This window comes from Trichomycterus rosablanca, chromosome 11, assembly GCF_030014385.1.
Source record: "Trichomycterus rosablanca isolate fTriRos1 chromosome 11, fTriRos1.hap1, whole genome shotgun sequence".
NCBI classification, from domain to species: Eukaryota; Metazoa; Chordata; class Actinopteri; order Siluriformes; family Trichomycteridae; genus Trichomycterus; species Trichomycterus rosablanca.
In genome coordinates this window covers 27,219,014-27,237,619 of record NC_085998.1, presented here as the reverse complement: position 1 = coordinate 27,237,619, position 18,606 = coordinate 27,219,014, and the positions used below count along the sequence as shown (strand labels likewise).

The 18,606-nt window shown below is 40.2% G+C and overlaps 1 protein-coding gene across 1 annotated transcript in view; it reads left to right on the top strand.

Moving 5' to 3' along the window:
• The window catches only part of hydin (HYDIN axonemal central pair apparatus protein), a 262,192-nt gene that overhangs the window by 32,599 nt on the left and 210,987 nt on the right, over positions 1-18,606 (top strand). The window lies entirely within an intron of this gene.

Here is an 18,606-nt window from a genome sequence, read left to right as displayed (position 1 = left end):
TGTTACAGCAGTTTTAGAACAGAGTAAATACAGTTCGAGTAAATACAAAAACTATATAGGAACACATAATACACTGCCTGGCCAAAAAAAAAGGTCACACTCTAATATTTCGTTGGACCGCCTTTAGCTTTGATTACAGCACGCATTTGCTGTGGCATCGTTTCCACAAGCTTCTGCAATGTCACAACATTTACTTCTGTCCAGAGTTGCATAAATTTTTCCCCAAGATCTTGTATTGATGATGGGAGATTTGGACCACTGCACAAAGTCTTCTCCAGCACATCCCAAAGATTCTAAATGGGGTTCATGGGTCTCTCTGTTAGTAATGGGTCGTTCGTGAGCGATCCGATTCTATTGAACGGCTCTTTCAAATGAACTGAGTCGCATCTCTGGGAACCGTTATTTATATGTTTTCATTTTTGCGCCGTTCTTATCGGCTGTAATACACCCATTCTACTGTACTTCACATCAGTACGGGGAATTAATCAGTCATAATAAAAGCTCTTTATAGTCGGAATTCAAATCCGAAACACTTCTAGTATCGCGAAGAGTGAGCGCGACACACACACAGAGATAATATTGTATTGTATAAACTTGCACAAGTGTGTTTTTTTTGCAAGTTCGGGCTTGTCAGTGAATGTAACCATATTCGGTACACAGAGATGTTATATTGACATGCTAGCGCGTTGTGCCACCCCATCCCATGGTTTTGAATGGCAAGATGCTAACTGTTAGCTTAGAAAATAAAACCCGATGGAATTGCTGTCTAAGTAGCGCGTTCGAATAACCTGCCTTATAATAAGTCATTAGCTTATTAGAATCCTCTCTACTGAGGCAGCTGCCTATGTAGGCACTAAGACAGCAAGGCAGCTCACTAGTGTTCACTATGTGTTTGAACACACCCTATGTAGAGAGCTCCCTAGCTTTTGTGTTATCACCTCAAAAAGTGAGCACCCCCACAACCAATCAGTGAGCTCCAACCGCCTACCACTCCCACCCCACCCTTACTGTGGATGCGCAAAGGTCTTAAAGTCTCCGTTTTCAAGGTAGACATGAAGCAGAAATTTGGCGCTTCACATTTTTAAAATACGTCACCATTTTTAAATACCCTCAACATTTTTAAATACCGCGGTATACCGCAATACCGTCATACCGCCCAACCCTACTTGAAATATGCCCGTGCCATCAGGGAAGAAAAAATCCATTGATGGAATAACCTGGTTGTTCAGTATATTCAGGTAGTCAGCTGACCTCATTCTTTGGGCACATAACAATGCTGAACTTAGACCTGACCAACTGCAGCAACCCCAGATCATAGCACTGCCAGGAAACCCTAAAACAAGCCAGGGATGGCAAAAAACTTACGGGATCACCTCACTGTTGACCAGCAAGGTTTCGTAACATGGGGCCCACTCCAGAAAAGGGTTGTGGTGCTGCCTCTGTGCTGCAGTGTTATTCTACCTTGGTTAAATTGTTAAACACTGTTAAACATTAAGCATTTCACATCTCATAGCATGTAGCACTATACAAGAGACGGTTAAGACCATTGCACAGATGACTTTCACTTAAACGGAATCAGTCACCTATGCCTCTGTGTTGCCTCTACAGGCCAGAATTGGCATTGCAGAAGGCATGACTCCAACAGTGCTTACTGCCACAGTACAAATAAGATAAGATACGATTACTTTATTGATCCCCATGGGGGAAATTCGAGTATTACAGCAGCATCAGCGCAGAGCGAATACAATTTGAGTAAATACAATAGAGTACAATACAATAAAATATTGATTATGTAATGCCATCACTGTATGACAAATTAAAACAATCAACATACAATCAATTATATTTTTTCAACTTTGTGGCAAAAGTAAAGGCCATTTCCTGTTTCAACATGAGGGTGCGCATAAGCACAAAGCAAGGACTTTTGGGATGATTTGGAACATCATTTGTGAGCTAGATCTGAACTCACAAATGCTAACTGCATGTTAACTGAATGGCCAAAAATTCCAGACACACTCCAGAATCTTGTGGACATGTGGCTGTTATAGCTGCAAATATATATACTCTATATGTCTGACAATGCATTTGGAATAGAATATCCATGTGTCTTTTTTTAACTGTTATTGGTATGAGTGGGCACAAACAAAGACACCTTATATTGGCAAATTCATTATCTGTAGAATTACGTATTTGCAATGTAATTATTACTGGACATTTTATCATTTCAAATATTTACCTGATGATGGATATTGATTCATTAATTCATTAACATTGAGTAGCCCCAACTCAGTGGTTTATTTGTTTTGGTGAAGCTAAAACAGTTCAGTCCACTGTAACTAGTTGTAGGTGTATTTATATACGTAGAAATAGTAAATGAATTACAACCCCAATTTAGAAAAAGTTGGGACAGCATGGAAAATGCAAATAATATGGTCAACTTAATTTCATTTATCACACATTCCAAAAAAAGTTGGGACAGTAAAGCATTACCCACTTTGTAATGTTGCCATTCCTTTTCACCACACTTAAAAGACGTTTTGGCACCGAGGATACCAAGTGATTTAGTGTTTCAGCTTTTTTTTTGTCTCATTCTTCCTGCAAACACGTCTTAAGATGCGCAACAGTACGGGGTCGTCATTGTCACATTTTTCATTTTAAAATTCTCCCCGCTGCCATCACAGAAGTGTAAATGACCTTTGCCAAGGGCACTGACATGACCCCATACCATGACAGACCCTGGCTTTTGGACTTGTTGCTGATAACAGTCTGGATGGTCCTTTTCGTCTTTGGTCTGGAGCACACAGCGTTTATTTTTTCCAAAAAAGACCTGGAATGCTGATTCATCTGACCACAATACACATTTCCACTGCGTGATGGTCCATCCTACTTGCCTCAGAGCCCAGAGAAGTCGACGTTGCTTCTGGCCATGGCTAACATAAGGCTTCTTTTTTGCACAGTAAAGTTTCAAGTGGCATTTTTTCATGTAACTCTGTATTGTGGTGCTTGATAAAGGTTTGCCAAAGAATTCCCTCACCCATGTGGTTATATCAGCTATTGTTGAGTGGTGGTTCTTGTTGCAGTGCCGTCTAAAGGAATCGAAAGATCACAGCCGTTCAGCTTAAGCTTGCACCCTTGGCCTTTACGCATTAAAATTCGTCCTGATTCCTTGAATTGTTTAATGATATTATGCACTGTAGGGGGAGAAATATGCAAATCCTTTCCAATCTTTCTTTGAGGTACATTGTTTTTAAACATTTCAATCATTTTCTCACACATTTGTTGATATACTAGAGATCCTCTGATCATCTTTGCTCATCAAAGTCTCACCTGTTGATATCACCTGTTTGGAATAACAACATTATTAAATTTTTCGCCTCATTACTAGCTCTAATTGCCCTTGTCCCAAGTTTTTTTTTTAAATATGTTGTAGGCCTGAAATGAAGGAACACTGCATTTTTATTTTATTTGCATTTTCCATACTGTCCCAACTTTTTCTGATTTGGGGTTGTAAGTAAATCTCTTAAAATAGGTAATAAATAGTACATGACTTCATCAATTAAAAACACCAGTTTAGGTTTGGTTTTTGTGTAAGGATTAGGTCAGTAACAAATAAAAAGAAGGCTCAATCCACTTGTGCCACAGCGCTGGTCCTAATTTACCAAAGGTGTGTTCATGCCTAGCAACGAAAATAGCAACTAGGCAAAGAAAAAATTTGAATCATGACCAACCAAATTAGAAAACACTACACTTGTGCCTGCATGGAAATAGGTTCCTTTCTTCTTTACATTTTAGTTAAAGTCCCAAAGCAGGGACAGAAGAAAAGAGCTTTTGGAAAGAATGTTTTAACCTGTTTAGAATCCACTCACAATCATAACCACACAAAAACCTTTTTTTTTTTTTAGGTTTGAACCTCATTGGGATTGTCTTCACAATTCCTGTATACGTATGTTTTTCATTGTTATTAGGTTTCTACAGACACTGACACTCAGGGGACTGAGGTGAGCATGGTAGAAGCTGTTGCAACTGATACTAAACCATTCCCAGTGGGTAATAAACAATCATCTCCTGGGCTTTTGGTGACTTTGCTGTTTATACCAGGGCCACGCAGAATACATTAGAAAGGACCACAGTGATGATGTGGTCTATTTTTTTGTGGTCTATTAGTGGTTTCTAAGTTTTTTTATTAACTTGACCACAATGGGATTTACAGTAACCAAAAGTCTAAATAGCAGCGCACGTACAATGCTGTATATAGAAGCAACAGACATATAGTATGCACTGAGTAAAAACACAGAGTTTAAGTAATAATAATGTACAATGTGAAGTGCCATGAAGTCCCCACCTCACAACTTACAGGAGTTAAAGGATCTGCTGCTAACATCTTGGTGCCAGATACCACAGCACACCTTCAGGGGTCTAGTGGAGTCCATGCCTTGATGGGTCAGGGCTGTTTTGGCAGCAAAAGGGGACCAACACAATATTAGGAAGGTGGTCATAATGTTATGCCTGATCAGTGTATGTGGGCAGTGGTAGCTCAGCGGTTAAGGTACTGGACTAGTAATCAGAAGGTTGCCGGTTCAAGCCCCACCATTGCCCAGTTATCACTATTGGGCACCTGAGCAAGGCCTTTAACCCTCAGTTGTATGCTTGTTTGTTGCTCTGGTCTGATAAATGCAGCGAATGTAAGTGTAATAGTGCCGTGACTTCCATCCTGTTCAAAAAACTTGGGCATAAATGTAAAGTTACCCCTGTCAAACCATGTCTTTATGGACTTCCTTTGTGCAGTGGGCAAAGCCATTGTGAAACAAGGCCTTCTCAAAATTGATTTAATACAATTTATTATCAATAGGTGTTAGAAAAAACATCTAATGTCAGTACAGTCAACCCTTAAGTTACGAACTGTTTATCATACGAACATTTCGGGTTACGAACGATGTTTTTCAACTTAACGTATGAACAAATTTCGGATTACGAACCGAAATTCGCAAAACACGTGACGCCACGAACAAGTTGGCTCCGACCGTCTCTCTCTCTCTCTCTCTCTCTCTCTCTCTCTCTCTCTCTCTCTCTCGCTCTATATATACAGTGAAGCCCGAAATTATTCATACCCCTGGCAAATTTTGACTTAAAGTTACTTTTATTCAACCAGCAAATTTTTTTTTGGACCGGAAATGACACAGGCGTCTCCCAGAAGATAATAAGACGATGTACAAGAGGCATCATTATGGAAAAAAATATTTCTCAGCTTTTATTTACATTTGAACAAAAAGTGGCATGTCCAAAATTATTCATACCCTTCTCAATAATTAATAGAAAAGCCTTTATTGGCTATTACAGCAATCAAACGCTTCCTATAATTGCTGACCAGCTTTTTGCATGTCTCCACTGGTATTTTTGCCCATTCATCTTTAGCGATGAGCTCCAACTCTTTCAGGTTGGAGGGTCTCCTTGCCATCACCCTGATCTTTAGCTTCCTCCACAGATTCTCAATTGGATTCAAGTCAGGACTCTGGCTGGGCCACTGCAAAATGTTAATGTTTTTGTCCGCTAACCATTTCTTCACCACTTTTGCTGTGTGTTTTGGGTCGTTGTCGTGCTGAAATGTCCACTGGTGCCCAAGGCCAAGTTTCTCTGCAGACTGCCTGATGTTGTTGTTGAGAATCTTGATGTATTGATCTTTTTTCATGATGCCGTTTACTGTGATTAGGTTCCCTGGTCCATTGGCTGAAAAACACCCCCAAATCATTAGGTTCCCACCACCATGTTTGACAGTGGGGATGGTGTTCTTAGGGTTGAAGGCTTCTCCTTTTTTACGCCAAATGAAGGATACATCATTGTGGCCAAACAATTCAATTTTTGTTTCATCTGACCATAAAACAGAAGACCAGAAGTCTTCTTCTTTGTCCAGATGAGCATTTGCAAAGGCCAAGCGAGCTTTTGTGTGCCTTTTCTGGAGAAGTGGCGTCCTCCTTGGTCTGCGTCCGTGGAACCCAGCAGTGTGCAGTGTCCGTTGGACTGTCTGCCTTGAGACGTTGCCACCAGCAGAGCCCAGATTCACCAGGATGGCCTTGGTGGTGATCCTTGGATTCTTTTTCACCTCTCTCACTATCCTCCTGGCCAGCACAGGTGTCACTTTTGGCTTCCGACCACGTCCTCTGAGATTTTCCACAGTGCGGAATGTCTTGTATTTTTTAATAATACTTTGCACTGTAGCCACTGGAACTTGAAAACATTTAGATATGGCCTTATAGCCCTTTCCTGACTTGTGAGCTGCCACAATGCACAGCCGCAGGTCCTTAGTGAGCTCCTTTGTCTTAGCCATGACTGTCCACAAACCAACTGCAGAGAGTTGCTGTTTTTCACCTGTTGAGTTGATTAAAACAGCTGTTCCCAATGAATCAGGGTAATTAGGATGCTTTAGAACAGCTTGGACTATTTGGAATGGTATAGAACTTTGGATTTTCCCATAGACTGTGACAGTTTGCAAAGGGTATGAATAATTTTGGACATGCCACTTTTTGTTCAAATGTAAATAAAAGCTGGGAAATATTTTTTTCCATAATGATGCCTCTTGTACATCGTCTTATTATCTTCTGGAAGACACCTGTGTCATTTCCGGTCAAAAAAAAAATTGCTGGTTGAATAAAAGTAACTTTAAGTCAAAATTTGCCAGGGGTATGAATAATTTCGGGCTTCACTGTATATATATACAGTATATATATAGTGAGCGAACATTCGGACAGCGGACAGTGTTTTCTTTATATTTTGTAAAATTCAATATTAAATTGTCCCCAGAGAAGGTGCAGAGAAAGCGCAGTTTTTTGTTGTTGTATAATTACTCCTGCCAGTAGCTGTCACTGTGTATCAGACAGAAGTTATTCTTTCGTTTTTGAAATTGAAATTTTGAAATTGCATCTACAAAATACAATGCTATTGAAATAAAGAAGGAAATAATAGAGAAATATGAGAGTTATTGTTGTTTCGGGTAGATACAATGTATTATGGTGTATGGTACAGCACACATATTGTACTGAAATGTGATGTGTGTTTATGTACAGTACAGTACTACTGTGTATTGTTGTTTATTATTGTTTATTACAGTAATGTCTATTCTTATAATTTAAGATTCAAGGGAAAATATACTTGTATTTGTATTTTAACAAAAAAGACCGTTTAAGACATTAGGCAGGTTAGGTAAGGGGGTAAGGGGTTAGGAGGTCTGGCACGGATTAATTCTGTTTACATGATTTCTTTTGGGAAAAATAGGTTTAACTAACGAACATTTTGTCTTAAGAACAGCCCTTCGGAACCAATTAAATTTGGTAAGTCAAGGGTCTACTGTATATCCATCACAAAATCAGAATGTACAGCACTGGGGACATGGGAAAACCTCTGGTATCTAAGAGATAAAAACAATATGTATACAGTCATTTTATTTGGGAGGGGGGTAGAAAACATTGTGTTTAGTATTTGAAAGTGTTAATTATTTCAGTAAGATGTTCAAAAATTATATTGTTTAAAATATACTTAATAAATACAATGATTAGTACTGGGGTCACAAAAAGCACAGAATTGTGGGAATGACCCATTACTGCTTTAGTTAGGTGCTGGCTTTTTTGTGTTATTTAGCCAAGTGTAGTGCGAGTTTGTGCACTAAGCAAAGCAATTTGCATCGTATACTGGGGGAAGACTGGGAAACATGCCAGATTTTTAGTATTGTCAAATTGAATTGCTATTATCTTATTTAGTAATCTTCCAATTACCTTCTCCAGCTGGGATACAGCATGCCTTCTCCCACTCCCTTCCCAAATTATTTATAACATTTAACATAATGAAGGCCATTTATTTTGGAAATCATAACACTTAATGCTTTTAAGTATTCCTTATGTTGGTTTTGGGAGGAGAGTCCTGTGTGTGTATGAAACTAAGATGATTACAAATGCACTATTATTAGCTTAGCCATAAATCGGCAGAACAGAACAGGACCACTGAGTGCCACACTCATGCTTAATTTCTAAACTGTCTCTGTAAGCAAGGCTGCACTTTCAGCATCATGCTTTGAGTAAATCTATCTATCCACTACAATAGATAGATAGATTTTTCATTTGCTGTATTCAGCTTTTATCCAAAGCGACATACAATTATCACTGAATACAATTCAAGCAATTGAGGGTTAAGGGCCTTGCTCAGGGGCCCAACAGTGGCAATTAATAATGGTGGGGCTTAAATCGGCAAACATATGTTCACTAGTCCAGTACCTTAACCGCTCAGCTATCGCTCAGATATAGATAAGATAGATAGATAAGATAGATAGATACAGTGGTACCTTGTAACTCAATGTCCCCTAAACTCAAAATCTTTGAAACTCAATGACCTTCATCGAGAAATTTGTACCCTTAAACTCAACGTTTCCCTCAAACTCAACGTGTGTTCAGCACTTGGCTTGATCGGTGCGGTAAAACGTCATCAAAGTGCGAATATGAGACGAATCTGCATTTGAGTGGAATAACCGTCAAATCCACTCTAAAAGCATCCTCATGTATCTGTGTGTAGCTGGACCTTCCTCCTGTTTCACTTTTAAACTTGTGTTATAGCTCAGGGTTCTGAGAAATTGTGAGAATCAGCTTTTCCTGAGAGAGTCTAAAACACTTATTGTAAAAAAAAAGCTTAATGTGACTTAATGTATTAAAAGAATGACATAGAAACACTAAATCTCTCCACTAATTAAGAAGCATAAGAAAACAATAAAGAAGTAAAGGTAAAGAGCAGATTTTATTGTTTTTATCTGTTTTTAATTGTATTTCAGTGTTTTTATATTATACTTGTGTTATTTTCAGTGTATAAGTGTCAAAAACAACCCCATTATTTTACATAAGGCTAAAATATATGCAGTTCCACGGGACCATCGAACACATGAACAGGTTTTCAATACATCCTTATGGGAAAATATAACTTAGAACTTAACAGCTTTTAAACTCAACGCCATTCCCAGAACCAACTGACATTGAGTTTCAAGGTACCACTGTACTTTAATTATCCCGAGATGGTTATAGAGAAGTAATATCTGTGTTTGTGTTGGGTCTCTTAGTTACAGTAACGGAAAACCTCAACCTCATTGTATCCTACAGAATATAATACAATGATAATCAGGCGTGTGCTACCGGGTGTGTCCTACCTGTTTTGAAATTACAATGACATGTGAACAAAACACAATCTATTAAACAATTGTTTGCTATTTATTTATGTGCAGGAACTGAAAAGGCCTCCACAAAGCTCATCAATCCCATCCAACCCTTTTGGAAAAAAAATTGAGCGCCAGATCTGAGTCGGACCTTATTGTCCAAGCTCTGTGTCCAGACTTGATAAAGCTCTTTTAGTTATGTTCCAACACATTTGGTTGTATATACATTCATGTGAAAAAGTTAGGACGCCTCATGAAAACCTTTGTCTTTTTGAACATATTTAAACATATGGACATTTGAGCTTCATTTGAACAATACTGAGAGATGGAGCTCATATAACTAAACAAAAAAATGTTAAAAATTACTTTTAAACACAAGTTGTAAAATGTAATGAACAAAAATGGAAGTTTATTGCGAGGAAAAAGTTAGGACACCCACATTTATTACTACTTAAAATGTCTAAAGTTAGAATCAGGGGCACCACACCAGCTGCAATGACCATTGTTAGAGGACATTGGAGTTTTATTCAGACACTAGTTTGGTTTGCTCTTGATTGCTGTTGAAGTGAGTGTTATCACCATGGTGAGATCTAAAGAGCTCTCTGAGACCTTGAGAAAGAAGGTTGTAGATGCATATGAAAGGGATTTAAAAAGATGGGAAGGGATTTAAAAAGATCTCAAAACAATTAAAAATCAGCCATTCCACTGTCCAGAAAATAATTTACAAGTGGAGAACATTTAAAACTACTGCCAACATGGCCAGGTCAGGTTGTCCTAGCAAGTTCAGCCCAAGAGCAGACCGCAAGATGCGTAAAGAAGTCTCCAATAATCCTACAATATCATCACGGGACCTACAGGTAGCTCCTGCCACAGTTGATGTCAAGGTACATGCATCTACTATCAGAAAGAGACTGCACAAGTTTGATTTTCATGGGAGGTGAGCAGGGGGGAAACCCTTGCTGTCAAAAAAAACCATCAGGGCAAGACTAAAGTTTACCAGAGAACACCTAGACAAAGACCAGGACTTCTGGAACAATGTGCTTTAGACAGATGAATCCAAAGTTCAGTTATTTGGGCACAGTAACAGAAGACGTGTTTGGCGCAAACCAAACACAGCATTTGAGCACAAGAACCTCATACCAACTGTGAAGCATGGAGGTGGAAATGTCATGGTTTGGGGCTGCTTTGCAGCAGCAGGGCCTGGCAAGCTCTCCATTATAGAATCCACAGTGAATTCTTCACTGTATCAGAGGGTGCTTGAGGAAAATGTAAGACCATCTGTCCAAAAAATGAAGCTGAAGTGGACCATGCAGCATGACAACGACCCAAAACATTTTGGTAAATCCACCAAGGAATGGCTCAAAAGAAGGAAATGGAGAGTTCTGGAATGGCCAAGTCAAAGCCCGGATCTTAATCCTATTGAGACGCTGTGGGGTGATTTGAAACGGGCTGTGCATGCAAGAAACACATCAAACCTCACACAGCTGAAGAAATCCCACATGGAGGAGAGGGAAAAGCTTTCTCAGAGACTGGTTGATGGTTATAGGAAACGTCTAATTGAGGTTATTTCAGCCAAAGAGGGAAATACCAGCTATTAGGGCATAGGGTGTCCTAACTTTTTCCTTACAATCAATTTCCATTTTTGTTCATTACATTTTACAACTTGTGTTTAAAAGTTATTTTTCAGTTTTATTTGTTTAGTTATATAAGCTCCATCTCAGTACTGTTCAAATATGTCCATATGTTTAAATATGTTCAAAAAGACAAAGGTTCTCATGGGGTGTCCTAACTTTTTCACATGACTGTAGCAAGTGAATTGTTTTGGTTCCAAGTAGATTCAAGTCATTTAAAATAGGTACTGAGACTATTTTGGCTATATTCTGAATTATGCCTCTCTCTTAGTTTTAATCAACTGAGTGCAGCAAATGCTCTTTTTGGCATCTGATGATCTGATAATTCATTTGGCCACTGAAAGAAAAAAAAAACACTATATATATTAGCTTTTTGGGACAACCCTGTTTAACCCTTTTTAAAAAATCTAAATCGTTTGGCCCAGTGATGTATCAGGGCAGAGAAACACCACCCAGTTTGTATTTGAATACTCTTACTTTGTGTACAGGGAGGGCTGGGAGTGTGTTTTGTTAGGGTCATGCTGTCTGATGAAGCATGAAGCAGCTGCTTTGAATGTAGCCAAATGATCAAAAACCAGTCAAAACTCTGAAACTATTTACATACTCTGCCCCAACTCAGGTACTTGTTTTGAATTTTACATTTATGTTGTTTGTTGCTGTGTAGTCATGTGACTGAAATACCCCAGGTGAGCGCTGCACTGTAAATGCATAGTTGAGGAAAGGAAAGCAGTGCAACAGTGCCACCGTGGTGGCTTTTTAAAGGTAATTCAACCCTCTAATTGCCCACAGGTAAATATTTTTTCCCCTCGTATAATTTTTTTGGATTTAGATAGATAGATACTTTATTGATCCTTTGCAGGAAATTTCTTTGTTACAGCAGCTCACATCAGACAACAAATAACTTCTTGCATACATACAACATGTGAATGTTACAGTATAAAACAAGCAATAAAAAAATCACAGTAAGATTCTATATACATGTAAACACTATTTTTATGGTGCATGCATAGCATACAAAATGTAGGTATATATTAGGTATTAGGTATGTAAATGTTGGTCTTATGGTGCATGCAGCATACAATATATTAGGTACAGCAGACCCTTGACTTTAATTGGTTCCTAAGGGCTGTTCTTAAGTCAAAATGTTCGTTAGTTAAACCTATTTTTCCCATAAGAAATCTACCAAACTACCCCCTTACCTAACCTTTCTAATGTCTTAAATGGTCTTTTTTGTTATAAATACAAGTATATTTTCCCTTAAATCTTAAATTATAGAATAGACATTCCCGTCATAAACAATAATAAACAACAATACACAGTAGTACTGTACTGTACATGAACATACAGTGTATCACAAAAGTGAGTACACCCCTCACATTTCTGCAAATATTTCATTATATCTTTTCATGGGACAACACTATAGACATGAAACTTGGATATAACTTAGAGTAGTCAGTGTACAGCTTGTATAGCAGTGTAGATTTACTGTCTTCTGAAAATAACTCAACACACAGCCTGTGTATAGCTGGCAACATAAATGAGTACACCCCACAGTGAACATGTCCAAATTGTGCCCAAATGTGTCGTTGTCCCTCCCTGGTGTCATGTGTCAAGGTCCCAGGTGTAAATGGGGAGCAGGGCTGTTAAATTTGGTGTTTTGGGTACAATTCTCTCATACTGGCCACTGGATATTCAACATGGCACCTCATGGCAAAGAACTCTCTGAGGATGTGAGAAATAGAATTGTTGCTCTCCACAAAGATGGCCTGGGCTATAAGAAGATTGCTAACACCCTGAAACTGAGCTACAGCATGGTGGCCAAGGTCATACAGCGGTTTTCCAGGACAGGTTCCACTCGGAACAGGCTTCGCCAGGGTCGACCAAAGAAGTTGAGTCCACGTGTTCGGCGTCATATCCAGAGGTTGGCTTTAAAAAATAGACACATGAGTGCTGCCAGCATTGCTGCAGAGGTTGAAGACGTGGGAGGTCAGCCTGTCAGTGCTCAGACCATACGCCGCACACTGCATCAACTCGGTCTGCATGGTCGTCATCCCAGAAGGAAGCTGACGCACAAGAAAGCCCGCAAACAGTTTGCTGAAAACAAGCAGTCCAAGAACATGGATTACTGTAATGCCCTGTGGTCTGACGAGACCAAGATAAACTTGTTTGGCTCAGATGGTGTCCAGCATGTGTGGCGGCGCCCTGGTGAGAAGTACCAAGACAACTGTATCTTGTCTACAGTCAAGCATGGTGGTGGTAGCATCATGGTCTTGGGCTGCATGAGTGTTGCTGGCACTGGGGAGCTGCAGTTCATTGAGGGAAACATGAATTCCAACATGTACTGTGACATTCTGAAACAGAGCATGATCCCCTCCCTTCGAAAACTGGGCAGTCAAAAATCATGGCAGTTTTCCAACAGGATAACGACCCCAAACACAACCTCCAAGATGACAACTGCCTTGCTGAGGAAGCTGAAGGTAAAGGTGATGGACTAAACCCAATTGAGCACCTGTGGCGCATCCTCAAGTGGAAGGTGGAGGAGTTCAAAGTGTCTAACATCCACCAGCTCCGTAATGTCATCATGGAGGAGTGGAAGAGGATTCCAGTAGCGACCTGTGCAGCTCTGGTGAATTCCATGCCCAGGAGGGTTAAGGCAGTGCTGGATAATAATGGTGGTCACACAAAATATTGACACTTTGGGCACAATTTGGACATGTTCACTGTGGGGTGTACTCACTTATGTTGCCAGCTATTTAGACATTAATGGCTGTGTGTTGAGTTATTTTCAGAAGATCTACACTGCTATACAAGTTGTGCACTGACTACTCTAAGTTATATCCAAGTTTTATTTCTATAGTGTTGTCCCATGAAAAGATATAATAAAATATTTGCAGAAATGTGAGGGGTGTACTCACTTTTGTGATACACTGCACATCACATTTCAGTACAGTATGTGTCCTGTACCATACACCATAATACATTGTATCTACCAGAAACAACAATAACTCTCATATTTCTCTATTATTTCCTTCATTTCAATAGCGTTGTATTTTGTAGATGCAATTTCACGAAAGAATAACTTCCTTCTTTTCTCTTACTCACTGTCCCCTCTGTCTGATACACAGTGACAGCTACTGGCAGGAGTAATTATACAACAACAAAAAACTGCGTTTTCTCTGCACCTTCTCTGTGGACATTTTAATATTGAATTTTACAAAATATGAAGAAAACACCGTCCGCTGTCCAAATGTTCGCTCACTGTATATATATATTTAGAGAGAAAGACGGTCGGAGCCAACTTGTTTGTGATGTCACGTGTTCCTCGAATTTTGGTTCGTAATCCGAAATTTGTTCATACGTTAAGTTGAAAAAGATCGTTCATAACCCAAAATGTTCGTATGGTAAACCGTTCGTAACTCAAGGGTCTACTGTATTAGGTATGTAAACATTGGTCTTATGGTGCATGCATAGCATACAAAATGTAGCTACAGTGTATCACAAAAGTGAGTACACCCCTCACATTTCTGCAGATATTTAAGTATATCTTTTCATGGGACAACACTGACAAAATGACACTCTGACACAATAAAAAGTAGTCTGTGTGCAGCTTATATAACAGTGTAAATGTATTCTTCCCTCAAAATAACTCAATATACAGCCATTAATGTCTAAACCACCGGCAACAAAAGTGAGTACACCCCTTAGTGAAAGTTCCTGAAGTGTCAATATTTTGTGTGGCCACCATTATTTCCCAGAACTGCCTTAACTCTCCTGGGCATGGAGTTTACCAGAGCTTCACAGGTTGCCACTGGAATGCTTTTCCACTCCTCCATGACGACATCACTGAGCTGGCGGATATTCGAGACTTTGCGCTCCTCCACCTTCCGCTTGAGGATGCCCCAAAGATGTTCTATTGGGTTTAGGTCTGGAGACATGCTTGGCCAGTCCATCACCTTTACCCTCAGCCTCTTCAATAAAGCAGTGGTCGTCTTAGAGGTGTGTTTGGGGTCATTATCATGCTGGAACACTGCCCTGCGACCCAGTTTCCGGAGGGAGGGGATCATGCTCTGCTTCAGTATTTCACAGTACATATTGGAGTTCATGTGTCCCTCAATGAAATGTAACTCCCCAACACCTGCTGCACTTATGCAGCCCCAGACCATGGCATTCCCACCACCATGCTTGACTGTAGGCATGACACACTTATCTTTGTACTCCTCACCTGATTGCCGCCACACATGCTTGAGACCATCTGAACCAAACAAATTAATCTTGGTCTCATCAGACCATAGGACATGGTTCCAGTAATCCATGACCTTTGTTGACATGTCTTCAGCAAACTGTTTGTGGGCTTTCTTGTGTAGAGACTTCAGAAGAGGCTTCCTTCTGGGGTGACAGCCATGCAGACCAATTTGATGTAGTGTGCGGCGTATGGTCTGAGCACTGACAGGCTGACCCCCCACCTTTTCAATCTCTGCAGCAATGCTGACAGCACTCCTGCGCCTATCTTTCAAAGACAGCAGTTGGATGTGACGCTGAGCATGTGCACTCAGCTTCTTTGGACGACCAACGCGAGGTCTGTTCTGAGTGGACCCTGCTCTTTTAAAACGCTGGATGATCTTGGCCACTGTGCTGCAGCTCAGTTTCAGGGTGTTGGCAATCTTCTTGTAGCCTTGGCCACCTTCATGTAGCGCAACAATTCGTCTTTTAAGATCCTCAGAGAGTTCTTTGCCATGAGGTGCCATGTTGGAACTTTCAGTGACCAGTATGAGAGAGTGTGAGAGCTGTACTACTACATTGGTCTTATGGTGCATGCAGCATACAAAATGTAGCTATATATTAGGTATTAGGTATGTAAACATTGGTCTTATGGTGCGTGCAGCATACAAAATGTAGCTGTATATTAGGTATTAGGTATGTAAACATTGGTCTTATGGTGCATGCATAGCAAACAAAATGTAGGTATATATTAGGTATTGGGTATGTAAACATTGGTATTATGGTGCATGCATAGCATACAAAATGTAGCTATATATTGTAAATTATTATGAATTATTTTGAATTATTATGAGTTGTTGAACAGTCTGATTTCAGTTGTAAGGAAAGATTTTCTGTAGCGTTCAGTTCTGCATTTGGGAGGAATCAGTCCATGACTGAGGGTGCTCTGTCGAAACACCTCCAGGGCGTGAAGTGGGTGTGAATTGTTCTGGATTATTGAGTTAAGATTTGTGAGCATTCTTAACTCTTAATTCTTAACCCTTAGCCTAATACTCGGTTGATGTACCTTTGGCAGCAATTACAGCTTCAAGGTGTGTTGGGGAAAAAGCATTTTTGGCTATTCCTCTTGGCATATAGCTCCATCAGGTTGGATAGGGAGCATCGGTACACAGCCATTTTCAGCTCCTTCCACAGATGTTCGATTGGATTCAGGTCTGGGCTCTGGCTGGGCCACTCAAGGACATTCACAGACTTTCTCTGAAGCCACTCCTTTGTTCTCTTGGTTGTGTGCTTCGGGTCGGTGTCACGTTGAAAGGTAAACCTTCACCCCAGTCTGAGGTCCAGAGCACTCTGGAGCAGGTTTTCTTCAAGGATCTTGGTGTACTTAGCTGCATTCATCTTTCCCTCTATCAGGACTAGTCACCCCAGTCCCGCAAAAACATCCGCACATCATGATGCTGCCACCGCCATGCTTTACTGTAGGGATGGCATTAGCCAGGTGATGAGCAGTGCCTGGTTTCCTCCAGATGTGACGCTTGGTATTCAGGCCAAAAAGTTCCATTATGGTTTCATCACACCAGAGAATCTTGTTTCTTATGGTTTGAGAATCCTCTAGGTGCCTTTTGGCAAACTCCAAGCCTTGTCATGTGCCTTTTACTAAGGAGTGGCTTCCATAAAGGCATGATTTGTGGAGTGCTGCCTGGATGGTTGATCTTCTGATAGGTTCTCCCATCTCCACAAGGATATGCTGGAGCTGTCAGAGTGACCCTCGGGTTCCTGCTCACCTCCCTGGCCAAGGCCCGTCTTCCCCGAACGTTCAGTTTGGCCGGGCGGCCAGCTCTAGGAAGATTTTTGGTGGTTCCAAACTTCTCCCATTTATGAATGATGGTGGCCACTGTGCTCTTTGGGACCTGTAAAGCTGCAGCAATTTTTCTGTACCCTTCTCCAGATCTATGCCTTAACATAATCCTGTTTCTGAGGTCTGCAGATCATTCATTTGACCCCATGGCTTGGAGTTTGCTCTGATATGCACTGTCAACTGTGGGACCTTATATAGGCAGGTGTTGGCAATCCCCAATCATGTCCAGTCAATTGAATTGATCACAGGTGGACTCCAATTAAATTGTAGAAACAACTCAAGCAGTATCAGTGAAAACAAAATGCACCTCAGCTCACTTTTGGGTGTCATATCAAAGGATGTGCACAATTGTGTACATATGATATTTTACATTTACATTTTTAATAAATTAGCACAAATGTCTAAAAACCTGCTTTCACTTTGTCATTGTGGGTTATTTTGTGTCGAATTTTTTGTGACAAAAAATGAACTCCATCTATTATAGAATGAGTCTGTGATGTAATAAAACATGGAGAAGGTGAAAGGGGTGTGCAGACTTTCCGGTTTGACTGTATGAACAGCAAGGGGATAATAAAAAGTAAATCTAGTCTTTGTTTGAAGAATAACTTCAGGCATATATTAAATGCAGTCATGAAAAGTCCTGAATGGTTAGTTGTAGGATGTTGGACCATCTTCAAAAAGAAATTGTTCAGTTCTTTAAAGGATAAAAAAGAGAGAAAGCCACTGTAGTCCTGAACTCTGTTAAATACAGGAACAATTTAAAAGCGCACCTGGTTCTATAAAATCACCTCCAAATGATTGTGTGATATGATCATGCAAAGTGTTCATTGAACTAGGGATGCAAATGTTGCCAATTTCTTGTAACCAATAACCAACGATCATTAGTCGGCGGTTATCTTAAATTGCCCCATCAAAATATAAAACACATCATTGAATTTCTGTCATGCACATGAACAGAAAAGTCAGATGCTCACAGATAATGATTTAATAAACCAGTTCAAGGTACAGAGGGTAATCCAAAGAGTAGTCGGTAACAAGCAGAAGGTCACCATGTAAAGAAACTATGCGAAACAAGATACAGTGGGGCCAAAAAGTATTTAGTCAGCCACTGATTGTGCAAGTTCTCCTACTTAGAAAGATGAGAGAGGTCTGTAATTTTCATCATAGGTACACTTCAACTATGAGAGACAAAATGAGAAAAAAAAAATCCAGGAAATCACATTGTAGGATTTTTAAAGAATTTATTTGTAAATTATGGTGGAAAATAAGTATTTGGTCACCCACAAACAAGCAAGATTTCTGGCTCTCACAGACCTGTAACTTCTTCTTTAAGAAGCTCTTCTGTCCTCCACTCGTTACCTGTATTAATGGCACCTGTTTGACCTCGTTATCTGTATAAAAGACACCTGTCCAAAGCCTCAAACAGTCAGACTCCAAACTCAACCATGGCCAAGACCAAAGAGCTGTCGAAGGACACCAGGAAGAAAACTGTAGACCTGCACCAGGCTGGGAAGAGTGAATCTACAATAGGCAAGCAGGTTGGTGTGAATAAATCAACTGTGGGAGCAATTGTAAGAAAATGGAAGACATACAAGACCATTGATAATCTCCCTCGATCTGGGGCCCCAGATCTCATCCCGTGGGGTCAAAATGATCATGAGAACGGTGAGCAAAAATCCCAGAACTACACGGAGGGACCTGATGAATGACCTGCAGAG